General features: G+C 56.7%; 1 non-coding gene across 1 annotated transcript; it reads left to right on the top strand.

Moving 5' to 3' along the window:
* Window positions 1–10,319: 10,319 nt before the first annotated feature.
* On the top strand, window positions 10,320–12,158 carry LOC145656643 (18S ribosomal RNA). The gene has a single exon (XR_014122246.1). It is a non-coding gene; the product is annotated as an 18S ribosomal RNA (ribosomal RNA).
* Window positions 12,159–12,500: the final 342 nt, after the last annotated feature.

Genomic DNA, 12,500 nt, shown 5'->3' with positions numbered 1-12,500 from the left:
GACCTCTTGGCCCTGGAAGTCTGGTAGTAGTATGATTTAAAGGTACAAAGTGAATGAAGTGTGCCCAGGCCCAGAGCTACTTTGCTGGGCATGACTGTGTGACCTCTTGGGCCTGGAAGTCAGGTTGTAGTATTATTAAAAAAAAAAAGGGTCAAACTGCATGGTCCGCCCAGGCCCAGAGCTACTTTGCTGGGCATGACTGTGTTTGACGTCTTGGGCCTGGAAGTCTGGTACTTTGAATGATTAAAAGAGTGAAACGGTCTGAAGTGTGCGCAGGTGTAAAGCAACCTTGCTAGGCATGAAGGTGTGACATCCAGGGCCTGGAAGTCTGGTGGTAGTAGTAGTATGATTTAAAGGCACAAAGTGATTGAAGTGTGCCCAGGCCCAGATCTACTTTGCTGGGCATGACTGTGTTTGACCTCTTGGGCCTGGAAGTCTGGTAGTAGTAGTAGTAGTAGTAGTATGATTTAAAGGTCCAAAGTGAATGAAGTGTGCCCAGGCCCAGAGCTACTTTGCTGGGCATGACTGTGTTTGACCTCTTGGGCCTGGAAGTCTATTTCTAGGCTTATATAAAGGGTCAAACTTCTTGAAGTGTGCCCAGGCCCAGAGCTACTTTGCTGGGCATGACTGTGTTTGACCTCTTGGGCCTGGAAGTCTGGTAGTAGTAGTAGTATGATTTAAAGGCACAAATTGATTGAAGTGTGCCCAGGCCCAGAGCTACTTTGCTGTGCATGACTGTGTTTGACCTCTTGGCTCTGGAAGTCTATTTCTAGGCTTATATAAAGGGTCAAACTTCTTGAAGTGTGCCCAGGCCCAGAGCTACTTTGCTGGGCATGAATGTGTTTGAACTCTTGGGCCTGGAAGTCTGGTGGTAGTAGTAGTATGATTTAAAGGCACAAAGTGATTGAAGTGTGCCCAGGCCCAGAGCTACTTTGCTGTGCATGACTGTGGTTGACCTCTTGGCCCTGGAAGTCTGGTGGTAGTAGTAGTATGATTTAAAGGCACAAAGTGATTGAAGTGTGCCCAGGCCCAGAGCTACTTTGCTGGGCATGACTGTGTTTGACCTCTTGGGCCTGGAAGTCTGGTAGTAGTAGTAGTAGTAGTAGTAGTAGTAGTAGTATGATTTAAAGGTACAAAGTGAATGAAGTGTGCCCAGGCCCAGAGCTACTTTGCTGGGCATGACTGTGTTTGACGTCTTGGGCCTGGAAGTCTGGTAGTAGTAGTATGATTTAAAGGTACAAAGTGAATGAAGTGTGCCCAGGCCCAGAGCTACTTTGCTGGGCATGACTGTGTTTGACCTCTTGGCTCTGGAAGTCTATTTCTAGGCTTATATAAAGGGTCAAACATCTTGAAGTGTGCCCAGGCCCAGAGCTACTTTGCTGGGCATGACTGTGTTTGACCTCTTGGGTCTGGAAGTCTGGTAGTAGTAGTAGTATGATTTAAAGGCACAAAGTGATTGAAGTGTGCCCAGGCCCAGAGCTACTTTGCTGTGCATGACTGTGTTTGACCTCTTGGCTCTGGAAGTCTATTTCTAGGCTTATATAAAGGGTCAAACTTCTTGAAGTGTGCCCAGGCCCAGAGCTACTTTGCTGGGCATGACTGTGTTTCACCTCTTGGGCCTGGAAGTCTGGTAGTAGTAGTATGATTTAAAGGCACAAAGTGATTGAAGTGTGCCCAGGCCCAGAGCTACTTTGCTGGGCATGAATGTGTTTGACCTCTTGGGCCTGGAAGTCTGGTGGTAGTAGTAGTATGATTTAAAGGTACAAAGTGAATGAAGTGTGCCCAGGCCCAGAGCTACTTTGCTGTGCATGACTGTGTTTGAACTCTTGGGCCTGGAAGTCTATTTCTAGGCTTATATAAAGGGTCAAACATCTTGAAGTGTGCCCAGGCCCAGAGCTACTTTGCTGGGCATGACTGTGGTTGACCTCTTGGCCCTGGAAGTCTGGTGGTAGTAGTAGTATGATTTAAAGGCACAAAGTGAATGAAGTGTGCCCAGGCCCAGAGCTACTTTGCTGGGCATGAATGTGTTTGAACTCTTGGGCCTGGAAGTCTGGTAGTAGTAGTATGATTTAAAGGCACAAAGTGAATGAAGTGTGCCCAGGCCCAGAGCTACTTTGCTGTGCATGACTGTGTTTGACCTCTTGGCTCTGGAAGTCTATTTCTAGGCTTATATAAAGGGTCAAACTTCTTGAAGTGTGCCCAGGCCCAGAGCTACTTTGCTGTGTATGACTGTGTGACCTCTTGGCCCTGGAATTCTGGTGGTAGTAGTAGTAGTATGATTTAAAGGCACAAAGTGAATGAAGTGTGCCCAGGCCCAGAGCTACTTTGCTGGGCATGACTGTGTTTGACGTCTTGGGCCTGGAAGTCTGGTAGTAGTAGTAGTAGTAGTAGTAGTAGTAGTAGTAGTAGTATGATTTAAAGGTACAAAGTGAATGAAGTGTGCCCAGGCCCAGAGCTACTTTGCTGGGCATGACTGTGTTTGACCTCTTGGGCCTGGAAGTCTATTTCTAGGCTTATATAAAGGGTCAAACTTCTTGAAGTGTGCCCAGGCCCAGAGCTACTTTGCTGGGCATGACTGTGTTTGACCTCTTGGGTCTGGAAGTCTGGTAGTAGTAGTAGTAGTATGATTTAAAGGCACAAAGTGATTGAAGTGTGCCCAGGCCCAGAGCTACTTTGCTGTGCATGACTGTGTTTGACCTCTTGGCTCTGGAAGTCTATTTCTAGGCTTATATAAAGGGTCAAACTTCTTGAAGTGTGCCCAGGCCCAGAGCTACTTTGCTGTGTATGACTGTGTGACCTCTTGGCCCTGGAATTCTGGTGGTAGTAGTAGTATGATTTAAAGGCACAAAGTGAATGAAGTGTGCCCAGGCCCAGAGCTACTTTGCTGGGCATGACTGTGTTTGACCTCTTGGGCCTGGAAGTCTATTTCTAGGCTTATATAAAGGGTCAAACTTCTTGAAGTGTGCCCAGGCCCAGAGCTACTTTGCTGTGTATGACTGTGTGACCTCTTGGCCCTGGAATTCTGGTGGTAGTAGTAGTATGATTTAAAGGCACAAAGTGAATGAAGTGTGCCCAGGCCCAGAGCTACTTTGCTGGGCATGACTGTGTTTGACCTCTTGGGCCTGGAAGTCTGGTAGTAGTAGTATGATTTAAAGGCACAAAGTGATTGAAGTGTGCCCAGGCCCAGAGCTACTTTGCTGGGCATGAATGTGTTTGACCTCTTGGGCCTGGAAGTCTGGTGGTAGTAGTAGTATGATTTAAAGGTACAAAGTGAATGAAGTGTGCCCAGGCCCAGAGCTACTTTGCTGGGCATGACTGTGTTTGACCTCTTGGGCCTGGAAGTCTGGTGGTAGTAGTAGTATGATTTAAAGGTACAAAGTGAATGAAGTGTGCCCAGGCCCAGAGCCAGGCCTGGGCAGCAGGGGGCGCTCCTGGCCATGCCCAGCGAGTTTCGTGCGAATCGGACCTGGTCCGGAAGAGATACGAAGGGAAAACTCATTACTCGTCGGGGTGGCACATCCAGGCTCTCGACCCTCCCAAAGCGTCCGACCAGGGTGCACCCTGCCGGGCATGGTTAGCCGCCAGCCCCCTTCCTGGAGGTCTGGTTGGCACGGGGTTTTGATTTTTCGGTTTCATATCTCTGGGCTCCTTGGGAGCAGAAAGTCGGTTGAGGGCCCTTTGGAAAGAGCCGGGGCTGCCGTTTAACGCTGTCCAAGCGGCAGGCGAAGCGCACCCACCGTTTTTACGCTATGATTTTTTAAAACCGCCGGGGCGGCAAACACAGGGCCGGTCGGGTTTGAAGACGAATATCTCTTCGGCCCTTGGGAGGAGAGAAGCAGCGCGGGTCACCTTTGAACGCGCTCGCTGCCAGGAACGTCTGGCGTAAAAGTTTCGTGGGAATCGGACGTTCCTAGGCTGAGAAGCGAGCGCCCGCCCTCGGGCGGTCGGGGGCCCCTTTCTCATTCCCCGTCTGGGCTAAAAATACGAGGTCAGACCCGATGGACTCGGGAGACTGGAGAGTACCAGGGAGACCCTGGAAGCAGGCGACCCGACCCACGCTTCGCTGTCTCCTCGGCCCTCGGGAGTAGAAGCGCGGGGACGGTGGCGTGGGCAGCAGGGGGCGCTCCTGGCCATGCCCAGCGAGTTTCGTGCGAATCGGACCTGGTCCGGAAGAGATACGAAGGGAAAACTCATTACTCGTCGGGGTGGCACATCCAGGCTCTCGACCCTCCCAAAGCGTCCGACCAGGGTGCACCCTGCCGGGCATGGTTAGCCGCCAGCCCCCTTCCTGGAGGTCTGGTTGGCACGGGGTTTTGATTTTTCGGTTTCATATCTCTGGGCTCCTTGGGAGCAGAAAGTCGGTTGAGGGCCCTTTGGAAAGAGCCGGGGCTGCCGTTTAACGCTGTCCAAGCGGCAGGCGAAGCGCACCCACCGTTTTTACGCTATGATTTTTTAAAACCGCCGGGGCGGCAAACACAGGGCCGGTCGGGTTTGAAGACGAATATCTCTTCGGCCCTTGGGAGGAGAGAAGCAGCGCGGGTCACCTTTGAACGCGCTCGCTGCCAGGAACGTCTGGCGTAAAAGTTTCGTGGGAATCGGACGTTCCTAGGCTGAGAAGCGAGCGCCCGCCCTCGGGCGGTCGGGGGCCCCTTTCTCATTCCCCGTCTGGGCTAAAAATACGAGGTCGGACCCGATGGACTCGGGAGACTGGAGAGTACCAGGGAGACCCTGGAAGCAGGCGACCCGACCCACGCTTCGCTGTCTCCTCGGCCCTCGGGAGTAGAAGCGCGGGGACGGTGGCGTGGGCAGCAGGGGGCGCTCCTGGCCATGCCCAGCGAGTTTCGTGCGAATCGGACCTGGTCCGGAAGAGATACGAAGGGAAAACTCATTACTCGTCGGGGTGGCACATCCAGGCTCTCGACCCTCCCAAAGCGTCCGACCAGGGTGCACCCTGCCGGGCATGGTTAGCCGCCAGCCCCCTTCCTGGAGGTCTGGTTGGCACGGGGTTTTGATTTATCGGTTTCATATCTCTGGGCTCCTTGGGAGCAGAAAGTCGGTTGAGGGCCCTTTGGAAAGAGCCGGGGCTGCCGTTTAACGCTGTCCAAGCGGCAGGCGAAGCGCACCCACCGTTTTTACGCTATGATTTTTTAAAACCGCCGGGGCGGCAAACACAGGGCCGGTCGGGTTTGAAGACGAATATCTCTTCGGCCCTTGGGAGGAGAGAAGCAGCGCGGGTCACCTTTGAACGCGCTCGCTGCCAGGAACGTCTGGCGTAAAAGTTTCGTGGGAATCGGACGTTCCTAGGCTGAGAAGCGAGCGCCCGCCCTCGGGCGGTCGGGGGCCCCTTTCTCATTCCCCGTCTGGGCTAAAAATACGAGGTCGGACCCGATGGACTCGGGAGACTGGAGAGTACCAGGGAGACCCTGGAAGCAGGCGACCCGACCCACGCTTCGCTGTCTCCTCGGCCCTCGGGAGTAGAAGCGCGGGGACGGTGGCGTGGGCAGCAGGGGGCGCTCCTGGCCATGCCCAGCGAGTTTCGTGCGAATCGGACCTGGTCCGGAAGAGATACGAAGGGAAAACTCATTACTCGTCGGGGTGGCACATCCAGGCTCTCGACCCTCCCAAAGCGTCCGACCAGGGTGCACCCTGCCGGGCATGGTTAGCCGCCAGCCCCCTTCCTGGAGGTCTGGTTGGCACGGGGTTTTGATTTTTCGGTTTCATATCTCTGGGCTCCTTGGGAGCAGAAAGTCGGTTGAGGGCCCTTTGGAAAGAGCCGGGGCTGCCGTTTAACGCTGTCCAAGCGGCAGGCGAAGCGCACCCACCGTTTTTACGCTATGATTTTTTAAAACCGCCGGGGCGGCAAACACAGGGCCGGTCGGGTTTGAAGACGAATATCTCTTCGGCCCTTGGGAGGAGAGAAGCAGCGCGGGTCACCTTTGAACGCGCTCGCTGCCAGGAACGTCTGGCGTAAAAGTTTCGTGGGAATCGGACGTTCCTAGGCTGAGAAGCGAGCGCCCGCCCTCGGGCGGTCGGGGGCCCCTTTCTCATTCCCCGTCTGGGCTAAAAATACGAGGTCGGACCCGATGGACTCGGGAGACTGGAGAGTACCAGGGAGACCCTGGAAGCAGGCGACCCGACCCACGCTTCGCTGTCTCCTCGGCCCTCGGGAGTAGAAGCGCGGGGACGGTGGCGTGGGCAGCAGGGGGCGCTCCTGGCCATGCCCAGCGAGTTTCGTGCGAATCGGACCTGGTCCGGAAGAGATACGAAGGGAAAACTCATTACTCGTCGGGGTGGCACATCCAGGCTCTCGACCCTCCCAAAGCGTCCGACCAGGGTGCACCCTGCCGGGCATGGTTAGCCGCCAGCCCCCTTCCTGGAGGTCTGGTTGGCACGGGGTTTTGATTTATCGGTTTCATATCTCTGGGCTCCTTGGGAGCAGAAAGTCGGTTGAGGGCCCTTTGGAAAGAGCCGGGGCTGCCGTTTAACGCTGTCCAAGCGGCAGGCGAAGCGCACCCACCGTTTTTACGCTATGATTTTTTAAAACCGCCGGGGCGGCAAACACAGGGCCGGTCGGGTTTGAAGACGAATATCTCTTCGGCCCTTGGGAGGAGAGAAGCAGCGCGGGTCACCTTTGAACGCGCTCGCTGCCAGGAACGTCTGGCGTAAAAGTTTCGTGGGAATCGGACGTTCCTAGGCTGAGAAGCGAGCGCCCGCCCTCGGGCGGTCGGGGGCCCCTTTCTCATTCCCCGTCTGGGCTAAAAATACGAGGTCGGACCCGATGGACTCGGGAGACTGGAGAGTACCAGGGAGACCCTGGAAGCAGGCGACCCGACCCACGCTTCGCTGTCTCCTCGGCCCTCGGGAGTAGAAGCGCGGGGACGGTGGCGTGGGCAGCAGGGGGCGCTCCTGGCCATGCCCAGCGAGTTTCGTGCGAATCGGACCTGGTCCGGAAGAGATACGAAGGGAAAACTCATTACTCGTCGGGGTGGCACATCCAGGCTCTCGACCCTCCCAAAGCGTCCGACCAGGGTGCACCCTGCCGGGCATGGTTAGCCGCCAGCCCCCTTCCTGGAGGTCTGGTTGGCACGGGGTTTTGATTTTTCGGTTTCATATCTCTGGGCTCCTTGGGAGCAGAAAGTCGGTTGAGGGCCCTTTGGAAAGAGCCGGGGCTGCCGTTTAACGCTGTCCAAGCGGCAGGCGAAGCGCACCCACCGTTTTTACGCTATGATTTTTTAAAACCGCCGGGGCGGCAAACACAGGGCCGGTCGGGTTTGAAGACGAATATCTCTTCGGCCCTTGGGAGGAGAGAAGCAGCGCGGGTCACCTTTGAACGCGCTCGCTGCCAGGAACGTCTGGCGTAAAAGTTTCGTGGGAATCGGACGTTCCTAGGCTGAGAAGCGAGCGCCCGCCCTCGGGCGGTCGGGGGCCCCTTTCTCATTCCCCGTCTGGGCTAAAAATACGAGGTCGGACCCGATGGACTCGGGAGACTGGAGAGTACCAGGGAGACCCTGGAAGCAGGCGACCCGACCCACGCTTCGCTGTCTCCTCGGCCCTCGGGAGTAGAAGCGCGGGGACGGTGGCGTGGGCAGCAGGGGGCGCTCCTGGCCATGCCCAGCGAGTTTCGTGCGAATCGGACCTGGTCCGGAAGAGATACGAAGGGAAAACTCATTACTCGTCGGGGTGGCACATCCAGGCTCTCGACCCTCCCAAAGCGTCCGACCAGGGTGCACCCTGCCGGGCATGGTTAGCCGCCAGCCCCCTTCCTGGAGGTCTGGTTGGCACGGGGTTTTGATTTATCGGTTTCATATCTCTGGGCTCCTTGGGAGCAGAAAGTCGGTTGAGGGCCCTTTGGAAAGAGCCGGGGCTGCCGTTTAACGCTGTCCAAGCGGCAGGCGAAGCGCACCCACCGTTTTTACGCTATGATTTTTTAAAACCGCCGGGGCGGCAAACACAGGGCCGGTCGGGTTTGAAGACGAATATCTCTTCGGCCCTTGGGAGGAGAGAAGCAGCGCGGGTCACCTTTGAACGCGCTCGCTGCCAGGAACGTCTGGCGTAAAAGTTTCGTGGGAATCGGACGTTCCTAGGCTGAGAAGCGAGCGCCCGCCCTCGGGCGGTCGGGGGCCCCTTTCTCATTCCCCGTCTGGGCTAAAAATACGAGGTCGGACCCGATGGACTCGGGAGACTGGAGAGTACCAGGGAGACCCTGGAAGCAGGCGACCCGACCCACGCTTCGCTGTCTCCTCGGCCCTCGGGAGTAGAAGCGCGGGGACGGTGGCGTGGGCAGCAGGGGGCGCTCCTGGCCATGCCCAGCGAGTTTCGTGCGAATCGGACCTGGTCCGGAAGAGATACGAAGGGAAAACTCATTACTCGTCGGGGTGGCACATCCAGGCTCTCGACCCTCCCGAAGTGTCCGACCAGGGTGCACCCTGCCGGGCTAAGAGAACAGCCAGGTGAACCCTGGAGGTTCCGAACTCCAGACCCCTGGACCCGACGGCTCAGTCCGCCTCAGGTGCACTACAGAGGTCCTCGGGCTGTCCCTGAGTGCATTAAAACGGAAATCAGAATTACTCCCCCGGGTGGCACTTCCAGGCTCTCGACCCTCCCAAAGTGTCCGACCAGGGTGCACCCTGCTGGGCATGGTTAGCCGCCAGCCCCCTTCCTGGAGGTCTGGTTGGCACGGGGTTTTGCAAATAGGTCCCGTCGGGTATATGGGAGAGCAAAGAGAATCAATGGGGTCCAAGCACTAAATTCATCCAGTGGCGTTCTCTGGAAGCCCAAGGGGAGTCCGAGGGGTGTTCGGCCGGCAAGGGGAGCTCTCCCTCGGACACATGATCAAACGCCTGTCCCCTACCGGAAAGTGGTGTGCTCTGGATGCCCCCCCCCCCCCCCCATCCCCCGAGGGGGGTGCTTATCCCGCGAGGGGAGCCCTCCTCGGGTTAAGTGAACCATCATGCCGATTCCCCTATGGAAGTGGGCACATCCAGGCACACAGTCTGCTTTGCTCTCCCCGACCCGAGTGCGTCTGTTGGGCTGAGTGTACGCCCAGGCAACTGGATCCAATGGCTCAGTCCGCCGCAGCGTGCTTCGACGATGGGTCGTACAGCCATGCCACCAGGGTGGGCGTGTTTGTAAATGTACCAGTGGATTCTCGTCGGCCTGCCACATCCATGGTATCGACCCACCAGGCCTGTCCGACCAGGGGTTGACCCTGGACGGGCACGGTCTGTGGTTTGGCCCTTGTCCTAGATGAAATCGGGCACGGGGTTTTCTGGCCAGGTACCATCGGGTTACTGGGAGAGCGGCTTCGGTCTCCAGGTGAGACCAATGGTGAAGCAGCACGAGGCAATGGAGAGCATGCAAAGCGATGGGGAAGCCATGCACGGCAATGGCCACGAAAAAAAAAAAAAAATCACCACGGAAGGAACGTGAAGAACAAGGAGGAGTGTAGTGACACTGCCCAAAGCTGCCCGGTGTTGCAGGGGTCTATTGGTGTGTTGCTTCCTTGTTTGGTAGAGTGGAGTACCAGACCCGCCAGGGGTAGGCAAACCATTCCCCCTACGGTAAGTGAGGAGCCAGCCATTTGACGAGCGGGTGTCCACGTGTACGGGTGCGAGCGCTATCCCCCCACACGGGGTTAGGCCACGGCCTTAGGTGGACGTCTGCCGACCAGCCCCGGCTGATCCAGAACTTCTGATGTGGAGAGCGGTTTTGACAGATCCTCCCTGGTTCTAGCGGGTCAAGCCTCTGATGGGGGGTGGGGGTTATTTGTAACCCATCCCAGAACTCTCTGGGGGAGACTCAGACGGCCAGTCTGTCTACTCAGTTGTCCTATACTGGTGTCTGTGGTTTGGGAGGAAGGGAGTGCCCTGCTTTGTTGGCCTCCTCTTCAAAACTACCTGGGCCCACGAATCACTCTTCTTGGTTACATCACGAAACGTAGGTTGAGCGAGGCTAGGGGGGAGGGAATTCGACGAGGTCTTTCCCTTGTCCCCCCACCAGCGGCCCACGAAAATCAAAACGGCGTGAAGAGAGGGAACGCCGAAAGCACCTGGAGTCGGCCGTCCGCACCTCCGGAGGAGGTGGACGGGGTACGGTGCGGGCATGACCGGATGGGACAGCTTTGCATCAAGGTGAGAGGTCGGCGTCCGAAGGCCAGAGGGCGGTGCGCGAGCACGTTTACACTGGCCGCGGAAGCTGTCCTGGGTAGCCCTGTATGGCGTCTGGACCTGACGGCGCACGCACTTACAACCCGCTGCTTCCTAGCCCCCGGAAGGGGAGGCGGATGTCACTCGTGGTTCATCCCAGACCACGGTGCAAACTACCTGGTTGATCCTGCCAGTAACATATGCTTGTCTCAAAGATTAAGCCATGCAGGTCTAAGTGCACACGGCCGGTACAGTGAAACTGCGAATGGCTCATTAAATCAGTTATGGTTCCTTTGATCGCTCCACACGTTACTCGGATAACTGTGGTAATTCTAGAGCTAATACATGCAAACGAGCGCTGACCCTTCGGGGGATGCGTGCATTTATCAGACCCAAAACCCATCCGGGGGGCTCGGGCCCCCCGGCCGCTTTGGTGACTCTAGATAACCTCGGGCCGATCGCGCGCCCTCCGCGGCGGCGACGTCTCATTCGAATGTCTGCCCTATCAACTTTCGATGGTACCATAGTCGGCTACCATGGTGACCACGGGTAACGGGGAATCAGGGTTCGATTCCGGAGAGGGAGCCTGAGAAACGGCTACCACATCCAAGGAAGGCAGCAGGCGCGCAAATTACCCATTCCCGACACGGGGAGGTAGTGACGAAAAATAACGATACAGGTCTCTTTCGAGGCCCTGTAATCGGAATGAGCGTATCCTAAACCCATGGGTGAGGACCCATTGGAGGGCAAGTCTGGTGCCAGCAGCCGCGGTAATTCCAGCTCCAATAGCGTATATTAAAGTTGCTGCAGTTAAAAAGCTCGTAGTTGGATGTCGGGAGTGGGCTGGCGGTCCGCCGCGAGGCGTGCCACCGCCTGTCTCAGACCCTGTCTCCCGGTGCCCCCCGGATGCCCTTGGCTGGGTGTCCGGACGGGGCTCGGAGCGTTTACTTTGAAAAAATTAGAGTGTTCAAAGCGGGCCCGCTTCTCGCCTGAATACCTGAGCTAGGAATAATGGAATAGGACTCCGGTTCTATTTTGTGGGTTTCCTGAACCAGGGCCATGATTAAGAGGGACGGCCGGGGGCATTCGTATTGCGCCGCTAGAGGTGAAATTCTTGGACCGGCGCAAGACGGACGAAAGCGAAAGCATTTGCCAAGAATGTTTTCATTAATCAAGAACGAAAGTCGGAGGTTCGAAGACGATCAGATACCGTCGTAGTTCCGACCGTAAACTATGCCGACCCGCGATCCGGCGGCGTTATTCCCATGACCCGCCGGGCAGCGTGAGGGAAACCACGAGTCTGTGGGTTCCGGGGGGAGTATGGTTGCAAAGCTGAAACTTAAAGGAATTGACGGAAGGGCACCACCAGGAGTGGAGCCTGCGGCTTAATTTGACTCAACACGGGAAACCTCACCCGGCCCGGACACGGAAAGGATTGACAGATTGATAGCTCTTTCTCGATTCTGTGGGTGGTGGTGCATGGCCGTTCTTAGTTGGTGGAGCGATTTGTCTGGTTAATTCCGATAACGAACGAGACTCCGGCATGCTAAATAGTTACGCGGCCCTCCGCGGTCGGCGTCAAACTTCTTAGAGGGACAAGTGGCGTTCAGCCACGCGAGATGGAGCAATAACAGGTCTGTGATGCCCTTAGATGTCCGGGGCTGCACGCGCGCCACAATGGTTGGATCAGCGTGTGCCTACCCTACACCGAGAGGTGCGGGTAATCCGCTGAACCCCATTCGTGATGGGGACTGGGGATTGCAATTATTCCCCATGAACGAGGAATTCCCAGTAAGCGCGGGTCATAAGCTCGCGTTGATTAAGTCCCTGCCCTTTGTACACACCGCCCGTCGCTACTACCGATCGGATGGTTTAGTGAGGTCCTCGGATCGGCCCCGCCGGGGCTCCTCGCGGGCCTTGGCGGAGCGCCGAGAAGTCGATCAAACTTGACTATCTAGAGGAAGTAAAAGTCGTAACAAGGTTTTCGTAGGTGAACCTGCGAAAGGATCATTAACGGGTAACGCTGTCCGGCGTGCCTCCTCTCCCGACCCCCTCGACTTCGCCGTCCCCCCGCGTCGGGGCCCAGGGTCGAAAGGGTCTTCGGGGTTGCTGTTACACGTGGTCGCTTGCAGGTCAGGCTGGACAGAAGGCATAAAGGAGGAGCCTAGTCCCTCCCACCCCTTCCTCGTCCTCCGCCTCTTCCTCCGCGTCGTCCTTCAGCACCCCCCCCCCGCAGGCCCCGGTATTCTCTGGGTTCCAGCGCGAGAGACGCGTCGTTCAAAAAACTCGGCGTCCCCGCTCGTCGGGCGAAGGCCGGTTTCCCCTCACCTTGCCGGCAGGAGAAGCGCCTGCGAG

This window comes from Electrophorus electricus, unplaced genomic scaffold, assembly GCF_041902795.1.
Source record: "Electrophorus electricus isolate QZ-2024a unplaced genomic scaffold, ASM4190279v1 Scaffold84, whole genome shotgun sequence".
Taxonomy (NCBI): domain Eukaryota; kingdom Metazoa; phylum Chordata; class Actinopteri; order Gymnotiformes; family Gymnotidae; genus Electrophorus; species Electrophorus electricus.
This window is presented reverse-complemented; position numbering and strand designations above follow the sequence as displayed.